Here is a 19,934-nt window from a genome sequence, read left to right as displayed (position 1 = left end):
AAAACCTACCTCTTTGACCAAGCTTTTGGTCACCTGTTCTAATATCTCCTTGTGTGGCTCAGTGTCATATTTTGTCTGATAACTTCCAAAGGTGCAACCTGCTGTAAAACAGTTGAACGTGTGCACATTACTGCCTTTTAAAACCTCTTGTATCCCTCCCTCTGTGTTTCGGTGTAATTGTGAAACTCAATGCTAGGTCTTCAGTCTAACTTATCAAAAAAGCAACAGAGAAATCAAGCAGCATCATTGATAAAAAAAATCGCTTCAACCAACCTAGACACAAATATTTGAAATTTAACTTTTCAATATCACCTTTAAGGTTACAAGATAGGTACAGATGCGGAAGGCTGTTCATCCTTCCGGAAAACTCTAGGGTTTGTGCCAGAATCAGAAGCCGCAAGTTCACAGTTGGCACCTATAGTACGGGTTTCACCAGCTTAACCAACCAACTTTTGCAAAAATGGCCACATTAAATTGAACATATTTTACAAACAATGCCTGAGGTCACAGTAACTTAAAAATACGGAGAAACACAACAGTCAAGTGATCAGAACCCCATGGACCTCTTCCGCGATTCAAAAAAGAATAGAAAGTAAACATGAAATGATTGTGGTAAATTGCCCTCTTTACAGTTTGGGCGTTTATCTGGTGGAGTGGCTGTTCTGCCAGATTGGAGTCAACTGAATGCAAATCAGGGGGGTTATACATAGGGCGGACGATACGTCCTGCCAAATTGTGACGCTGACAAAAATTGACCCCTTTACGCTTTATCCTGCAGCATTATCCTACAGTGTCTAAGCTTTGATAATGCCAAGGTGACTAATACAGGGGGCTGTTTCATGCTGTGTAATTAAATGTCCTCTGCTCCAATTGTATTTATTAAACAAAGGTGTAAACCTATTACAATAAAAAAAGATTTAACCCACCCAGCGATCGGAATGGTCATGCTTGACCAACCTTATTGAATTCTTTGAAGAAGTAACAGAAAGAGTAGACAAGGGTAATGTAGTAGATGTAATATATTTGGATTTTCAAAAGGCCTTCGATAAGGTACCACATTGTATACTCATGACTAAGGTCAGAGCATGTGGAGTCAGGGGATAGGTAGCAGAATAGATAGCAAGCTAGCTACAAAACAGAAAACAGAGAATAGAGGTTAAAGGTAGCTACTCAGAATGGTAATAGGTAGAAAGTAGTGTTTCACAAGGATCAGTGCTGGGACCACTGTTGTTCACAATTTATATTAATGATTTGGATTCGGGAATCGGAAGTACAATTTCAAAATTTGCGGATGACACCAAATTTGGAAGTGTAATTAATACAAAGGAAGAATGCATCAAAATTCAAGAGGACAGTAATAAACTTGCTGAATGGGCGTGTAATTGGCAAATGAATTTCATTGTAGATAAGTGTGGGATTTGCATTTAGGTAGGAAGAATAAAGAGGCCACATATTGTTTGGATTATAAGAGTCTAACTGGGATAGAGGAGCAAAGGGATCTAGGGGTACAGATACACAAATCACTAAAAGTAGTGATGCAGGTTAATAAGGCCATAAAAAGGCAAATAAAGCAGTAAGGTTCATTTCTAGAGGAAAAAATTGAAAAGCAAAGATGTTATGCTAAACTTGTATAGAACCTTGGTTAGACCACTCTTGGAGTATTGTGCAGTTCTGGTCTCCATTTAATAGAAAGGATAGAGAGGCATTGGAGAGAGTACAACAAATATCCACCAGGGCGATACCAGAACTGAGAGGATATCCTTATCAGGAAAGGCTGATCAGAGTGGGACTCTTTTCTCTAGAAAAGAGAAGGCTGAGGGGTGACCTGATAGACATCTTTAAGATAATACTAGGGTTTGATAGGGTAGACATAGAGAAAATATTTCCACTTGTGGGCGAGATCAGAACAAGAGGTCATAAATATAAAATAGCTGCGAATAAATCTAATAGGGAATTCAGGAGAAACTTCTTTACCTAAAGAATGGTTAGAATGTGGAATGCGCTACCACATCATCTCAGCCCCAGGGCATTGCTGCAGGAGTTCCTCAGGGCAGTGTCCTAGGCTCAACCATCTTCAGCTGCTTCATCAATGACCTTCCCTCCATCATAAGGTCAGAAATGGGGATGTTCGCTGATGATTGCACAGTGTTCCGTTCCATTTGCAACCCCTCAGATAATGAAGCAGTCCGAGCCCGCATGCAGCAACCTGGACAACATCCCGGCTTGGACTGTTAAGTGGCAAGTAACATTCGCGCCAGACAAGTGCCAGACAATGATCATCTCCAACAAGAGAGAGTATAACCACCTTCCCTTGACATTCAATGGCATTACCATCGCCGAATCCCCCACCATCAACATCCTGGGGGTCACCATTGACCAGAAACTTAACTGGACCAGCCACATAAATACTGTGGCTACAAGAGCAGGTCAGAGGCTGGGTATTCTGCGGCGAGTGACTCACCTCCTGACTCCCCAAAGCCTTTCCACCATCTACAAGGCACAACTCAGGAGTGTGATGGAATACTCTCCTCTTGCCTGGATGAGTGCAGCTCCAACAACACTCAAGAAGCTCGACATCATCCAGGAAAAGCAGCCCGTTTGATTGGCACCCCATCCACCACCCTAAACATTCACTCCCTTCACCACCGGCGCACAGTGGCTGCAGGGTGTACCATCCACAGGATGCACTGCAGCAACTCGCCAAGGCTTCTTCGACAGCACCTCCCAAACCCGCGACCTCTACCACCTAGAAGGACAAGGGCAGCAGGCACATGGGAACAACACCACCTGCACGTTCCCCTCCAAGTCACACACCATCCCGACTTGGAAATATATCGCCGTTCCTTCATCGTCGCTGGGTCAAAATCCTGGAACTCCCTTCCTAACAGCACTGTGGGAGAACCTTCACCACATGGACTGCAGCGGTTCAAGAAGACGGCTCACCACCACCTTCTCGAGGGCAATTAGGGATGGGCAACAAATGCCGGCCTCGCCAGTGATGCCCACATCCCATGAACGAATAAAAAAAAACAAGGAGCAGTTGAGGCAAATAGCATAAATGCATTTAAGGGGAAGCTTGATAAGCACATGGGGGAGAAAGGAATGGAAGGTTGTGCTGATAGGGTGAGATGAAGTAGGGAGGGCGGAGGCTCGTGTGGAGCATAAACACTGGCATAGACCAGTTGGGCGGAATGGCCTGTTTCTGTGCTGTAGTTTCGACGTAACTCGATAACCAATAACTTGCAAGTGACAAATTGCACCCCCCTGGTATCTGAAAAATTCTGGCCTCTTGTGCATCCCCCGCTCCCTTCGCCGCTCCATTGGTGACCGTGCCTTCAGCTGCCGAGGCCTCAAGCTCTGGAATTACCTCCCTAAACTTCTCCGCCTCTCTATCTCTCTCTCCTCCTTTAATACACTCCTTAAAACCTACCTCTTTGACCAAGCTTTTGGTCACCTGTCCTAACATCTCCATATCTGGCTCGGTATCAAATTTTGTCTGATTACACTCCTGTGAAGCACCCTGGGACATTTTACAATGTTAAAGGGGCTATATAAATTCAAGTTGTTGTTGAATGAAAGGCCCTGTACTTGATGTATGCCTGAATTACAACGTGGGTACAGTCAACTACTATACTGTTGGTAATCCTGCTTGCTATGTGTCTGCTTCTCTGCACTTGGAGAAAGATGGATGAACCTGTCACCCATCCATCTGCTGCCTCCCGAATCCAGATGGACGCGATGCCTTCAAGCAATGCTTCTTCAGTCTTCCCCAAGTGACTGGAAAGACCTATAGCAAAACAATTAATAGTCGTGGTGACTTTTACAGCCATAAGCGACAGATGTCGGTGATACACCCTGTAGATTTATAGCCAGTACGCAGCAAATCTCTGCAATTACTGCCCTGGTAAGTCAGAACATCAAGTGCACATTGTTCCTCCGATAATGTCAGTTAGTCAATCTTTGGCCTAAACAGCTTTTGCTCTGGATGGTCTATTCTCCGGATTATGCTTTTCCCGAGTCTCATCTCATATTTATCTCTTTCATCCTTTAACACTCACTAACGTGAGACCTCACTTATTTAAAAAAATACCTGGTGCAGGAATAATAGTCATCGTTCGTATCAGACATATTATGCACATGTTTTTTGTTATCAGAGTTATGTATCACTGCTTAAAAATTCCCCATCAACTTCCTGCACAGTAAGGAAGTTCAGCTAAACGAACTCTTTGTAACATCCAGTATCACAAGTAAAACTACTTTAATTATAAATGTTTATGGTCCAGGCTGCTGACAGGTTGGAGTCTCTTCAAATTGAGAGCTGCTGGTTTTTTCTCCACTGCACACCGTGTGTAAAAAGTGCATGAGCTGCATTAGTGTAAGCTGCACTAGTGTAGTCAGCACTAGTGTAAGCTGCACGAGTGTAACCAGTGCCAGTGTAACCAGCACTAGTATAAATTGCACTAGCATAACCAGCACTCATGGTTAACATTCATCCCTCAACCAATACTACCAAAAAACAGATTAACTGGTCACTCATTTCAATACTGGTGCCCAATGGCTGCCACATTTCCTATATAACAATAGTTTGCATTTAGACATGACATGTGGTGAGTGTAACATGCTTGGGAGGAACAGGTTACTTTGGACCAGTGGTTCCCAAAGCTCTTCATCACTGGGGGTTTGCCTCACCTCTTTTTTGGGTCTGTTGTAGACTAATTGACCGAGATTGATTGCTGTGATTAGTCAACAACTCCATTATCGTTGCATCTTGCGACTACCAGGATGGTAGAAGGCCAACTAGATGGACCTTGGTGTTTCTTCATCTAGTAATTCCTATGTTCCTATCAGGCACTGGACTGCATAGGTAATTCATGACTTTTGCACTTTGCACTTTGAGATGTTTTGACATGATAAGTCACTATATAAATGATAAACTTTAATTGAAGTTAACATTGATTTAAGGATAGTAATTTTGCATTAAACGGTTACCCCTACAACTGAAGGATCTTCCTCTGCTGCCAGTCACTGCCAGTTGAAATCAATAGTCATCCCTGGACATGAAGTTGATACCTCATTGAGAGACTAACCAGCAAATCTCCACTTGACATCGATATCTCATTGAAAGGAAGAGAAACATAGCAATTGCTCCCCAGCTCCCTTTAAGTTGCCACCTCTACACAACCACACTACAAAGAGAGAGCAATGGAGTCCTGCTCCCTCATCCCTTCCCACCTGTGAGCCATGATGGGCAGCCACCAATCAGTTTGAGTGACAAAATCATCATAAAACAGACCATTTTTTGGAGGTTCACTCAGATTAGGAATCTATCAAAATTCACTTCACCTGTTTCAACAAGGTGACAGCCATGGCTCAGTGGGTAGCGTTCTTGCCTCCAAGTTAGAAGGTCATGGGTTCAAGTTCCACTCTCAGAGACTTCAACGCATCATCCAGGCTGATACCGAGGGAGTGCTGCACTGTTGGAGGTGCTGTCTTTCAGAAGAGATGTTAAACTAAGGCCTCGTCTGCTCTCTAAAGTAGATGTAAAAGATCCCATGGCACTTTTCGAAGAAGAGCAGGGGAGTTCTCCCTGGTGTCCTGCCCAATATTTATCCCTCAACCAACATCATTAAATAAAGATTATCTGGTCATTTATCTCATTGCTGTTTGTGGGACCTTGCTGTGCGCAAATTGGCTGCTGCATTTCCTACATTAAAAAAAAAGCACTTAATTGGCTGTAAAGCGTTTTGGGTTGTCCTGAGGTCGTGAAAGACTCTATTTAAATTCAAGTTCTTTCTTTAGTCAAAGGGCTTTAGTTACAAGGCTCAGTAATGCTCAGAAGCTTGCATCAGGCTGAATTTAAGCTAAATTGAAAAAAAAAACACTACTGCCCATTTCACGGGTGAGTCATATTCCTTGAATATCCTTTTAAGTGCTCAGTGAGTGGCAATGAAGCTTATGAGACCTGCTGGGATGAGAGTGCCTGATAGCAACTACAGCTAATGAAGCAAGAAACTTCCTCAGAATGTGGCCTACTCTCAGTAATTGTAAGGAATTACTCTAGCTGACATAGTGAGAATCACAGAGACGAGGGAGGCTGTCCAGCCCATTCTTCAATAGAAACATAGGACTTACCATCGCAGTATCCAAACAGCCTCTTGAATGACTGGTTTTTACCCAGCAGACCATCCCAGGTATTAATTACTCTTTGTGTGAAGAAGTGCTTCTTAAAGCTGTTTGCTAGTTTGTTCCCATGGTAACTTGTCCTACAGTTGTGGTTTAACGTAAATTGTGCTCTATGTTTAACTTGAAATAGTGCTACCCCTCTAACCAACAGAGAAGCTCTCGGTTTGAAGAGTCTCCAGCCTGTCAGCAGCCTGGGCTAAAAGCTTAGTGGAGAGTTGTGGTGTAAAATCAATAGGATAGGTCTTGTATTAATGTGGACTTCTTTGAGACAGTGGGAACCTGTTGTGGCAATCGAGCAGTCTTGTAACTTACGGTACCCTTAAGTAAAAAGAAAAAAAAAGAAAGAATTTGCATTTCTATGGTGCCTTTCATGACCTCAGGGCGTCCTCAAAGTGCTTTACAACCAATGACGTACTTTTGAAGTATAGTCACTGTTGTTGTGTAGGAATTGTCTACCTCATACGTTGCAGGAAAGGATGCCCCAGAGCATGGTACATTGGCGAGACCATGCAGACGCTGCGACAACGGATGAATGGACACCGCGCAACAATCGCCAAACAGGAGGGTTCTCTCCCTGTCGGGGAACACTTCAGCAGTCATGGACATTCAGCCACCGACCTTCGGGTAAGCGTACTCCAAGGCGGCCTTCGAGACACACGACAACGCAAAATCGTCGAGCAGAAATTGATAGCTAAGTTCCGCACCCATGAGGACGGCCTCAACCGGGATCTTGGGTTCATGTCACACTACACGTAACCCCACCAGCGAACAAATTTTATCTGTTTTTAATATAACGGGTCATTGACTGTCTTCCTTATCTCTCTCTTTTTTTTGGGGGGTTTGTATATTCAGTGGCCTTTTTAGGTGACACCTTTCTGTCTGCTCACTGTGATTGCCTTGGCAACGGGCAGTAATCACCAGGCATTGTTCTGTGATTTTAAAATGCGAAGGATTCGAAAATGTCATTTCCACACCGCCTGAGGAAGGAGGAAGCCTCCGAAAGCTTGTGGGATTAAAAATAAAATCGTTGGACTATAACTTGGTGTTGTAAAATTGTTTACAGTTCTGTAGGAAGAGATTGATTTGGACACCCTGCATGGCGACCTGATCTAGAAAGAGCTACAATAGGTATTCTATGTGTCTTGGCCGACATCAGGATGCAAGTTAGAACTGGGAGGGTGAGGGTGTGAAGAATGCCAGCAGGAAATGGAAGGCGAGGGGGTAAAGGTTGCCGGTATGAATTAGGGTCAACCTAATTTGCAAATTTCAGGTGGGCTTCTGGCGGTATACCTGCCTGCACTGGTGCATTGGTGGGGGGGGGGGGGGGCGGTGCCTCGGGTATGTGGGCGGAGGGAGTGAATGTAAAATGCCTACTGTAGGCCTCAGATACCTGCCTTAGTGGAGTGGGTCTGCCTGTCACCGGGGCAGTGTCAGTAGATGGTGGTTTTGTCCTGCAATCCATTCCGCTTCATGGATTTAAGATTGAAAGAGCTTTCTGTCAGCTCTCAGTGACACTGGGCGTCAGTAGCACACGGGTCCAATGCTGTCCGGCGATGCCATTGCGGTAATAGACTAGGCCATGTTTACCATCATACTGAGGGGGATGGGCGGAGTGTATTCAATGTTACGCCATCACTTCCAGGTCGGGTTGCCAACTCTGGCTGGATGTATTCCTGGAGGTTTCATCACATGCCCTCCTCCCTCCAACTGCCCCGCCCCCACGCTCCCGCCATTGGTCGCCATCCTCACGGTGAAACACCTTCCCATGGCCAATTGGAAAATGAACAGACTCTTCGTCACCCGATTGGATGGTTCTTGACTGTCAGTCCAACAGCATTGTCTTACCAAACTCCAATATTTTTATAACTAATAAATAAAAGCGTTGAAAGAATTTTTTTTTAAATGCCGCTATGACTTTTCTCCCGGGCGTTGCTCGTAGCAGTGTCCTGGAGATTAATCTTTAATTCCTGGAGACTCCAGGACAATCCTGGAGGATTGGCAACCCTACTCCTAGCAGCAAATCCTGGAAGTGCTGGTGGCCGGTGGGGTGCGAGGGGAATGGGTCCCCATCCAAAATCCTGCTCCAAAAGCACCTGAAATTGGATGGGACACCTGAGGAAACCTCGGGCCTACGTGCGATAGGCCTCCATTCAAGGCTGTCTTTGAGCTGTCTGCTTTTTCAAAGCTGTTGAGCGGCTTTTACTGCTTCTCTAGGTCAGCATGTTCACTAGGTCGGAGAGTCGAAGAAAGGCAGACACACTTAAAACAACAACAACTTGCATTCATATAGCACCTTTAATGTAGTAAAACGTCCCAAGGCGCTTCACAGGAGTGTTATTAAACAAAACTTGACACCGAGTCACACAAAGAGATATATAAGGCAGGTGACCAAATGCTTGGTCAAAGAGGTAGGTTTTAAGGAGTGACTTAAAGGAGAAGCGAGGAGGAGGAGAGGTTTAGGGAGGGAAATCCAGAGCTTAGGGCCCTAGGCAGCTGAAGGCACGGCCGCCAATGGTGGGGCGATTAAAATTGGAGATGCGCAAGAGGTCAGAATTGGAGAAGTGCAGATATCTCACTTATTGTAGATATTGTACGGCTGGAGGAGGTTACAGAGATAGGGAGAGGCGAGGTCATGGAGGGATTTGAAAACAAGGATGAGTATTTTAAATTTGAACCATTAGTGGACCGGAAGCCAATGTAGGTCAGCGAGCACAGGGGTGATGGGTGAACGGGACTTGGTGCGAGTTGGGATACGTGCAGCAGAGTTTTGGATGAGCTGAAGTGTACAGAGAGTGGAAGGTGGGAGGCCAGCCTGAAGAACAGTCGAGTTTGAAGGTAACAAAGGCATGGATGAGGGTTTCAGCAGCAGATGAGCTGAGGTAGGGGCAGAGACAGGCGATATTACGAAGGTGGAAGTAAGCGTAGAAGTGGTTTAAGTATATTCGCACCGACAGAAAGCCTGGTAATTCACTCTCGATGTCAGATTTTTTTAAAAACACTTTTTACACACAGGTTTTAATGGGGTAGAGTACTGGCTGAGCACAAGGACCCAGGGGAAAACGTAATAGCCCACAGAGCATTCAGAGACTCAGGCTGAACCAAATGAGCAGTGGGGATGGGGTGGGGAATACTCTGTTCAACAATGTTATTAATTGCGATAATCCTTTTTCACACACTATTTTTCTTTGCAGGTGTAAAACATGGGAATAAGAATTCAGCCTCGTTACTCTCACAGGGCGAGAGAAATGTTTTCAAGTAAATCCAAGCTGTGCATTGAATTACACCCATCAGTACCAGATCTTGTTACCAACTGTTTGTCAAATATCTAATACCCATTGGTTTCCAGTATTACTGTTCAAGGTTGAAAATCACCACGGGAGTGTGAAAGTAGGAAATTCCGTTTGTTTTTAAGCTTGTTATTAGATTTTTGTGCTTTAGCGAGGCTAAATTTTGGTTCTGTGCATTATTAGTACAGAGTTGGTATCATTTCAATGGTAAGGTCCTGACACTAAGGTGTACTTTGTTTTTTGGCGTGCTGTGCTTTCTGAACTTGATGCAGTTTCCCAGAGTAACTGTAATGTCTGCACGTCCAAACAATCTCTGTAATTTCACTCACTTTATCACGCTGACCCGCAGAGTCTAATACTGCGGTACTTGGAAGGGTTCTTGTGAATAGGGTTCGCTAAACCTCCAGGATTGTCCTGGAGTCTCTAGGAATGAAAGATTTATCTCCAGGGCACTGCTACGAGCAAACACCTGGGAGGAAATACATAGAGGCGTTTGAAAGAAAATGTCTGTTTTTTCACTTTCTTTGAACACTTTTGTTTATTAGTGATAAAAAATATTGGAGTTGGGGATAAAAGGCTTTATGACTGACAGTCAAGAATCATCCAATCAGGTAACTAAGATTTGCGATTGGTGTGGGAAGACCAGGGAAAAGGATGGACGTGTTGGGCGACCAATGGCGGGAGTGGGGGGGGGGGGGGAGGTGGTCATGTGATGAAGCTTCCTGGAATACATCCAACCAGAGTTGCCGACCCTGGCTGGATGGCGCAACTATTATCTTTGACAATTTTTTTTTTGAAACTGCTGATGTTTGGGATTCGGGGAGAAGGACAGAAAAGGCTGAGAATACACAGCAGGTCAATCCGTATCGGTATGGTGAACAAGGCGAGCTGACATTTCAAGAAGGGACCCCCGCCTTTTTGTAAGAACATATTCTGATGAAGGGTTCTCCTCAAAATGTTAACTTGTCTTTCCCCCCCTAAGGATGGTGACAGATCTACTGTACATTTCCAGTATTTGCTATGCATATCGAAGGATATATTGGCTCTGAATTCCCTGAGAGGAGGGCTGGGGGTGGGGGGTGGGGGTGGTGGGGGGAAGAGATCATAGAATCTTACAGCACAGAAGGAGGCCATTCGACCCATCGTGCCTGTGCCGGCTCTTTGAAACAGCTATCCAATTAGTCTCATTCCCCCTGCTCTTTCCCCTTAGCCCTGCAAATGTTTCCTGTTCAAGTATTTATTCAATTCCCTTTTGAAAGTTACTATTGAATCTTCTTCCACCGCCCTATCAGGCAGTGCATTCCAGATCATAACAACTTGCTGCGTAAAAAGATTCTCCTTAGCCCCCCTCGGTTTTGCCAATCATCTTAAATCTGTGTCCTTGGGTTACCAACACACCTGACAGTGGAAACAGTTTCTCCTTATTCACTCCATCAAAACCCCTCGTAATTTTGAACGCCTCTATTAAATCTGTATTAAGCACTTCAAAAAAGTACTTAAATGGCTGTAAAGCGCTTTGGGACTCCTGAGGTTGAGAAATGTGCTATATCAATACACGGATGATACCAGAACTGAGAGGTTATACTTATCAGGAAAGGCTGAGAAAGGCTGGGGCTCTTTTCTCTAGAAAAGAGAAGGCTGAGGGGTGACCTGATAGAGGTCTTTAAAATTATGAAGGGGTTTTGATAGGGTCGACATAGAGAAGATGTTTCCACTTGTGGGGGGCCAAAACTAGGGGCCATAAATATAAGATAGTCACTAATAAATCCATTAGAGAATTCAGGAGAAATTTCTTTACTCAGAGAGTGGTTAGAATGTGGAACTTGCTACCATAAGGAGTAGCTGAGGCGAATAGCATAGATGGATTTAAGGGGAAGCTGGATAAACACATGAAGGAGAAACAAATAAAAGGATATGCTGCTAGGGTTAGATGAAGAGGGATGGGAGGAGGCTCGTGTGGAGCATAAACACCGGCATGGACCAGTTGGGCCAAATGGCCTGTTCCTGTGCTGTAAATTCTATGTAATTCTATGTAAGTTCTTTCTAACTGTTTTACTGATAAAATGTTTTGTGTCTGTATGAAGGAATGTAAAGCTCCTTCTGGCTTTCTGATTGCTTTGTGCTAATTGTGTAGTATTATTTATTGCTTGCTTAACAAGGGTTCCTAACAAGGAAAAGCTTTGGAGTCAGCCCCTCACGACGAACAACGCCATGGGCGATCTGCCAGTTATATAGAATTTCAAGCATAATAATGATGACTTATGTTATTTTATGCTCTTAAAATTGTGACCGTTTTAGTTAGATGTAGTTTAAGTATTCTCATTTTCATGAAGATATCTATCATTGGAACTATATTACATTGATGTCATTTTATTTATATTAAAGCTATTCCCACATAGTTAGGAGTTAAGTTGATTCGTGTACTATTAATAAAATGTTAAATGTATCATTTTAATGAAATTTCTTTGATCTGAATTTAATCACATCCCATTTATATCAAATTACATTTTTCTTGAATTTATCTTCATTCTTTTAAGTTCCCTTGCTACGACAATATAGTGTGCCATTATACTATATTCATAATAAGATAGGCACACAGGAACATAGGAACAGGAGTCGGCCATTCAGCCCTCGAGCCTGTTCCACCATTCAATTTGATCATGGCTGATCAGTATCTTAACTCCATTTATCCATCTTGGTTCCATAACCCTTAATACCCTGCCTAACAAAAATCTATCAATCTCAGTTTTGAAATTTTCAATTGACTCTCGGTCTCAACTGCTTTTTGGGGGAGAGAGAGAGAGTTCCAGATTTCCACTCCCCTTTGTGTGAAGAAGTGCAACCTGACATCACCCCTGAACGGCCGAGCTCTAATTTTAAGGTTATGCCCCTTGTTCTGGACTCCCCCACCAGAGGAAATAGTTTCTCTCTATCTACCCTATCAAATCCTTTAACCATCTTAAACACTTCTATTAGATCATCCCTTAATCTTCTATACTAAAGGGAATACAAGCCTAGTCTATGCAACCTGGCCTCATAATTTAACCCTTTTAGCCCCGGCATCTTTCTGGTGAATCTGCACTGCACCCCCTCCAAGGCCAATAGATCCATCCTGAGGTGCGGTGTCCAGAACTCAATACTACTCGATATCCCATGACATTGCCGATGGTGGTCAGTGAATGTACTATTTTGTAACTACGGGCTAGTGATGCTACACAGGAGGTAACCTCAAGGCCACCAATTTACAGTGAATAAATCAAATTCCCTTGGTATTAAAAGGTACTCTGGGATTTATTGCTTTGAGGGTGAAATTCCATCAATCTGTCAATTGTTCTGTGAAAACCGTACTCAACGTGATGGTACGCAAGATTCACCAGCTGAAGGTAGATATTTGGTACTTAGCAGTACTGGGGAGGAGGAAGAGCGTTGAGCTGGACTTGACACAGTTGGGTTTTGGTAACAGTGGGGAGGGGCCCTGGAGTTTGACAGTACTCCAGTAGAGATATTGGAGGTTGGCATCCTTTGATCTGGCATCACTGTGGAAGGTGAACCTAAGGCTTGGTATAACTGGGGATGGAACTAAAGGTTTGAATGAAGAAAAACTTGCATTTATATAGCACCTTTCATGACCTCAGGATGTTCCAAAACACTTCAAAGTCATTGAAATACTTTTGAAGTGTAGTCCCTGTTGTAATATAAAAAACAATGCAGCCAATTTGTGCACAGCAAGGTCCCACAAACAGCAATGAAATAACGACCAGGTAATCTGTTTTTTAATGATGTTGGTTGAGGGATAAATATTGGCCAAGACACCAGGGAGAACTCCCCTGCTCTTCTTTGAAATAGTGCCGTGGGATCTTTTACGTCCACCTGAGAGGGCAGATGGGGCCTCGGTTCAACATCTCATCCGAGCGATGGCACCTCTGACAGTGCAACGCTCCTTCAATACTGCACTGGAAGTGTCAGCCTGGATTTTGTGCTCAAGTTGCTGGATGGGCTTGGCTAGCTGTGCGGACTTCCTCCCCCCCACCCCCCACCCCCCACTCCCCCAGCCCTGATCACAGAAGCAAAGTGATATATTTAAAGATACAGCTACTTGAAGCCATTTTTTTAAACCTCAGTTACTCTGTCTAGCTAAGGCTAAAGTTCACATACAAATGCTAAACAGCTCATACTACGTTCTTGTGTGCACTATGTTCATGCAGGGATGTAGAAAAGAAATACAGAACCTCTCCATCTTGTCAGAGATATGTTTTTTATATATTTTAAAATATTTGTTTCAGGATATATTTAGATATGCCTTGACGTTGCATCCTCTATATATTTTAATATTGATATAAATAGTAATATTTGTACCTGTTCTTCATGTTTCAGTGAGCGTCATGTAGCCAGTTTGTGCACTGCTACCCAAATATGCAGAGAACAGGGAGAATGAGGAATGATGTAGGGAGAAATATAAAAAAGATAGACAGAGAAAGGGAGAGAGAGAAAGAGAGAGAGTGACAGAATGGGAGACAGAGGGGGAGATACAGATAGAGTGGAGAGAGTGGTTCCCACATTACAATAAAATTATAGGGCCAGAATTTCCTGCAACGGCGAGATCAGCTGTAAATTTGGCTGTTTTGTGGGCCAGTCTTGCCATTGCTAACTTACCCCAAAGTTTCCTGGATTTATAATTAGATTTCGCCACAGTGAGCACAACAGTGAATTAGAAACGGCACTGCCAATAACCAATGCTTGCTACTATCGGCGATAGTAAGAATGACAGCGGGAAGAATAGTTTGTACTATTTCAAACTCTCGGATGTATTTGTTTGTAGACTCTATTGCTGTAATAATATATACAACAACAACTTGGATTTACACAGCACTTTTAATGTTGTAAAACATCCCAAGGTGCTTCACAGGAGCGACTATCAAACAGAAATTTGACACCGAGCCACATAAGGAGATATTAGAACAGATATCAATGGGAATCAGGGGGAAACCTCTCCAGTGGCTAGAGTCATACCGAGCACAAAGGAAGATGGTAGTGGTTGTTGAAGGCCAATCATCTCAGCCCCAGGACATTGCTGCAGGAGTTCCTCTGGACAGTGTCCTAGGCCCAACCATCTTCAGCTGCTTCATCAATGACCTTCCCTCCATCATAAGGTCAGAAATGTGGATGCTCGCTGATGATTGCACAGTGTTCATTTCCATTCGCAACCCCTCAGATAATGAAGCAGTCCAGGCCCGCATGCAGCACGACCTGGACAACATCCAGGCTTGGGCTGATAAATGGCAAGTAACATTGGCGCCAGCCAAGTGCCAGGCAATGACCATCTCCAACAAGAGCGAGTATAACCACCTCCTCTTGACATTCAACGGCATTACCATCGCCGAATCCCCCACCATCAACATCCTGGGGGTCACCATTGACCAGAAACTTAACTGGACCAGCCACATAAATATTGTGGTTACGAGAGCAGGTCAGAGGATGGGTATTCTGCGGCGAGTAACTTACCTCCTGACTCCCCAAAGCCTTTCCACCATCTACAAGGCACAAGTCAGGAGTGTGATGGAATACTCTCCACTTGCCTGGATGAGTGCAGCTCCAACAACACTCAAGAAGCTCGACACCATCCAGGACAAAGCAGCCCGCTTGATTGGCACCTCATCCACCACCCTAAACATTCACTCCCTCCACCACTGGCGCACTGTGGCTGCAGTGTGTACCATCTACAAGATGCATTGCAGCAACTCACCAAGGCTTCTTCGACAGCACCTCCCAAACCCGTGACCTCTACCACCTAGAAGGTCAAGGGCAGCAGGCACATGGGAACACCACCACCTGCACGTTCCCCTCCAAGTCACACGCCATCCCAACTTGGAAATATATCGGCGTTCCTTCATCATCGCTGGGTCAAAATCCTGGAACTCCCTACCTAACAGCACTGTGGGAGAACCTTCACCACATGGACTGCAGCGGTTCAAGAAGGCGGCTCACCACCACCTTCTTAAGGGCAATTAGGGATGGGCAATAAATTCTGGCTTTGCCAGTGATGCCCACATTCTATGAATGAGTAAAAGAAAAGGTGACCAAAAGCTTTGTCGAAGAGGTAGGTTTTAAGGAGCGTCTTAAAGGAGGAGAGAGAGGTGGAGAGGTTTAGGTAGGGCCTAGGTAGCTGAAGGCACAGCCACTAATGGATGAATATGAAATTAAGAATAGAATTATTAATCTGTGGTCGTGGAAATTATGTTGTTCTTCCATTACAGTCAAGGCTGCATTTTAATCCTAATTGTGAGGGACGTGCCGTTTAGCGAAGTAAATTAAGATATATGAGATGTTAACTCACGACTTTGCCTCGACAAGGCAATGTAATTCTTTTTTTTAACTTCTATCTTACTGATGAAGAAAGTGACAGAGTGGTGATGAGATTGGTTTCAAATCAACATTGAGGGTATTGATTCCTTCCTCTCTTGTTAAAGGTCTGTTGGACTTGAATGAATGCTAATTCTTCATAAGTGTGAGAATGATGGAGGACAACCAGGAAGTCACCCTACCCTTGTAGACAGAAGTTCGGTAGATCTGACCTCTCATTTGGAGGTGAATGCTTCTCAAAAGATAAATAAGAAGGTAATTGCAGCATTTAAGGAGATGAATTTAAGGAGAAAGCGTATATCAGAGATCATGGGCTCCATTTTAGCACCCGCTATCGGGTGCGTTCCTGGCGGGGGGGCTCCGAAAATCGGGGATTCCCAGAGCGGGTCGGGAGCCCGGCTCCAACCCGCCCACTTCTGGGTTCCCCACAGACGCGCTGACGTGCGCGCGCAGCCCCCGCATGTGGGACTCCCGCAGGCAATTAAAGCCAGTGGGGTGCCACTTGAGAGTAGATACCTTGCTATTTCAGGTCATTAACAGACCTGATTAAGGGAATATGTCAGGAGGGGTGGGATTTTAGAGACAACTGGGACTGTTTCCCATACTGGGGGAAACACTCCCGGTTGAAATGGACGTGTTGCAGCTGTCAGCCTGTGGCAGCTGCAAAGGTTCATTTTACAGGTGAAGAGGGGAGACCCTCACTCATTGCAGGAGGCCACTCTGTCACTTGGGACAAAGTTTGGCCTCAACCACCCTCCTCCTGACAATCAAATTCACCAACTTGCACACTTACCCCGAGGTCCAGAGACATGTACCTACCTTGCGGACCCCGTCAGATGTACATCTTCCGGATGGGGGCCGCCGTAGCTGCAGTCATGACCTCCTCGGAGGGCGAACAGCATCACCAGCCTCGCCGGCCAAGCCGTCCACCTCTGACACGTGGAGCTCCACAACACAGTGCTGTGACACATCCACCTGCACAGCAGGATGGAGGGCAATCGCAGAGAGAGATGCGTCGCAGGGGGCACTACCCTCGCCACAGGGTCCACAGACCGAGGCTCAGCTTCCTGGACCTCTCTGAGCAGCAGTGCACACAGAGGCTCAGAGTCACTCGACATGTAGTCGTGGACATCTGCAGCCTCCTTCATGCCGAGCTGCTCCCGGCTGGCCTGAGCACCATCTTTTTACCTGTCGCTGTCAAAGTCACCACTGCCCTCAACAACCTCTCCTCCGCATCCTTCCAGGGTGCCACCGGGGACATCACCGACGTCTCTCAGTCGTCTGCACAAAAGATCCCTGCAAATACACCTACACCCACTCTGCAGTGACACAATGGGTGGCATCAGTTGTGGGTCCTCATAGTGATCCTCAGGAGCGGGCATTATTGCACAAACCAGACAAGATTCGCAAAGACATGGCAGTAGTGGTGACAATATAATATGTAATGTGAGTTGATCAGAAATTCAATATAAGTAAAAACCATGACAAACCCTCAAACACCCTTGTGCATCCCCTTCATGCTCACAACATGTTTGCCTTACGCTTCCTACTGCACATATGTGATGCATGCCCTGTGGCTGCAGCACAGGTAGTGGCAGGTTGAGTGAGGCTGACCATGAAAGAGATGCACAAGAGGGTGAGTATGAGATAGAGCCATGAGATTGTATGAGGATTGGGTTGAGTGGTAGTGGCGGGATGAGTACTGGCGAGGTGAGTAAGTGCAGGTAAGATGAGGATGAGGTTTGAGTGGGTATGAGGGGTGATGTGACAGAGTAGTGTTGGCAGTGCAGAAGGAGATGTGGGGTGGGGGCGGTGATGTGGCAGACGGAGTGTAGGGGAATGAATAAGTGTACTCACTTTGGCTGACCTACTCAGGTCATTGAAGCACCTCCTGCACTGTATGCAGGTGGGCGATATGTTGGTGGTGCAGGTGACCTCCTCTGCCACCTCGAGCCAGGCCTTCTTGGTGGCAGAGGCAGGCCGCTTCCTCCCGCCCGACGGGGGGAAGATCTCTGTCCTCCCCCTCCTCCTCACCCCATCCAATGATACCTGTAATGAGGCATCATTAAACTGGGAGCAGCCTTCCCCCTGGGCTGCTCCATGCTGTAATTTTTTCTATTTGTTGCAGCATCAGTCAGTGGAGGACTGCCCCTTTAAATAGAGCTCCTCCAGCTGACAGACCTTACTGCGCATGCTCAGTCCACCCGACGCGATCAGCAGCGGGGAACCCGGAAGACCAGGTAAGTGGATCCAATTAGGCTGCGATCCCGCGCGGGGCAGACTGATTTCGCCGGGCGCGTTACCCACGCACCCAATAGCCCCCCCACCGCGAACCCGCAGCCCTGGCAATATCAAGCCCCATATGTGTCTGGGTAGTCTGAGTATCATTATGGAATACCACAACAACAATAGCAACTTGCATTTGTATAGCGCCTTTAACGTCGTAAAACATTCCAAGGTGCCTCACAGGAGCGATAATCAAGCAAAATTTGAAACTGAGCTACGAGGAGATATTAGGACAGACTTTCGGACAAGAGCTTGGTCAAAGAGGTAGGTTTTAAGGAGTGTCTTAAAGGAGGAGAGAGAAGTAGAGAGACAGAGAATTTTAGGTAGAGAATTCCAGAGATTATGGCCTAGGCAGCTGAAGGCAGGGCCGCCAATGGTGGAGCGATGAAAATTGGCAGGGCCTCGGAAGTGCTGGGTAAAGGTCAGGATTACTCTGATAAATGTGACTTTAAATTGGGTTTTAGTTCAAGTGCTGTGCAGTTTATAACCGGAAATTAATGGAAATCAGTGAACTATAATGGCAAATACTGCTCCTATCATTAATCTAAAGTGAAGGTGGGCTACTACATAATAGGTATGATGAAGAACAATATCTAGGGAGGAATTAGCCAAGATAATTCCTATGAGACCTCCCACTCTAAAGAAGATAAAGCCAAGAGCTCAAAGACTTGGAGTCTCTCATTTAATTGAGCCCCTGTGGAGAGCGGCTAATCAACTAAAGATTTTCACACCTGGAGAGAAAACGATAATTATTCTTGCCAAGCTAAAATAGACTCGAGTATTTACATCTATCACTACTGTAAATATGTGATGAGCTCGCACAATAAAGCCCAGTAGGCGAATTGCTATTATTGTTCAAACTATTCCTATACAGCCAAAAGGTTCCTTTTCACATGGATAATAGGCTGACTACATGGCAAATCATACAGAATAGGGCCTCCGCCTCCTGCTGGGTCAAAGAATGTTGGCCTATAAATTAGGCCAATTAGGCCGGAAACGCACGCATATTTCCGGCCAGAAGTGTGCCGCCCGCCATATTGGGAACGGGCAAAAAATCGTCATGCAGTGCCCACGCTTGAAACAGGCGCGAGGCCCCACGGCAAGATCGGTTCGTTATGAGGCAGCCAGCGCTGGTACATTCAGGGCAAACCAGACCTCGGGACCGTCTGTTACCAACAAGGTAAGTTTTTGAAATACGCTTACCCGGATGTGGAGCTTGGAGGAGCAGGAGCTGTCCTTTAAACCTCACATTAATAGAATGCGGACTGCTCCCCCTCTCCCGCCCCCCGCACTCCCCGTGTGAAAAAAAAATCTCCTCAACTCCCCCATGGCTCTTTATCAATTCTCTTAAATCTGTGTCCTCTGGTTATTGACCCTCCTGCCACTGGTAACCGTTTCTCCCTAACTACTCTATCAAAACCTCTCATAATTTTGAACGCTTCTATTAAATTTCCCCTTAACCTTCTCTGCTCCAAGTAGAACAATCCCAACTTCTCCGGTCTCTCCACATAAGTGAAGTCCCTCATCCCTGGCACCATTATGGTACTTTTTCAGCTTGTATTTTTTTAAATCTCTAGTTCTGATGTTCACATAGACTTTTGAAGAATATCTTTTTAAGCTTTCGAATGTATTTTAAGTGTAATCCCCGACAGCTCTTCATCCTTCTCTTTAGAAGGTATGGATATGTTCCCCTTGGATATCTCGCCCAAGTGAACATTCTTCATGTGTGAGCCTGAGCAGTGAGTGTTGGCAGACTGTTCAACAACAACAACTTGCCTTTATAGAGTGCCTTTAACATAGTAAAACGTCCCAAGGTGC

General features: G+C 45.2%; 1 pseudogene; it reads right to left on the bottom strand.

Annotated features, from left to right (window-relative positions):
- Positions 1-1,124: 1,124 nt before the first annotated feature.
- Positions 1,125-19,152, bottom strand: LOC137322133 (cytochrome c oxidase subunit 1-like; annotated as a pseudogene).
- Positions 19,153-19,934: the final 782 nt, after the last annotated feature.

Source organism: Heptranchias perlo, chromosome 5 (genome assembly GCF_035084215.1).
Source record: "Heptranchias perlo isolate sHepPer1 chromosome 5, sHepPer1.hap1, whole genome shotgun sequence".
NCBI classification, from domain to species: Eukaryota; Metazoa; Chordata; class Chondrichthyes; order Hexanchiformes; family Hexanchidae; genus Heptranchias; species Heptranchias perlo.
The sequence above is the reverse complement of the archived record's forward strand: the minus strand, read 5'-3'. Positions and strand labels throughout refer to the sequence as shown.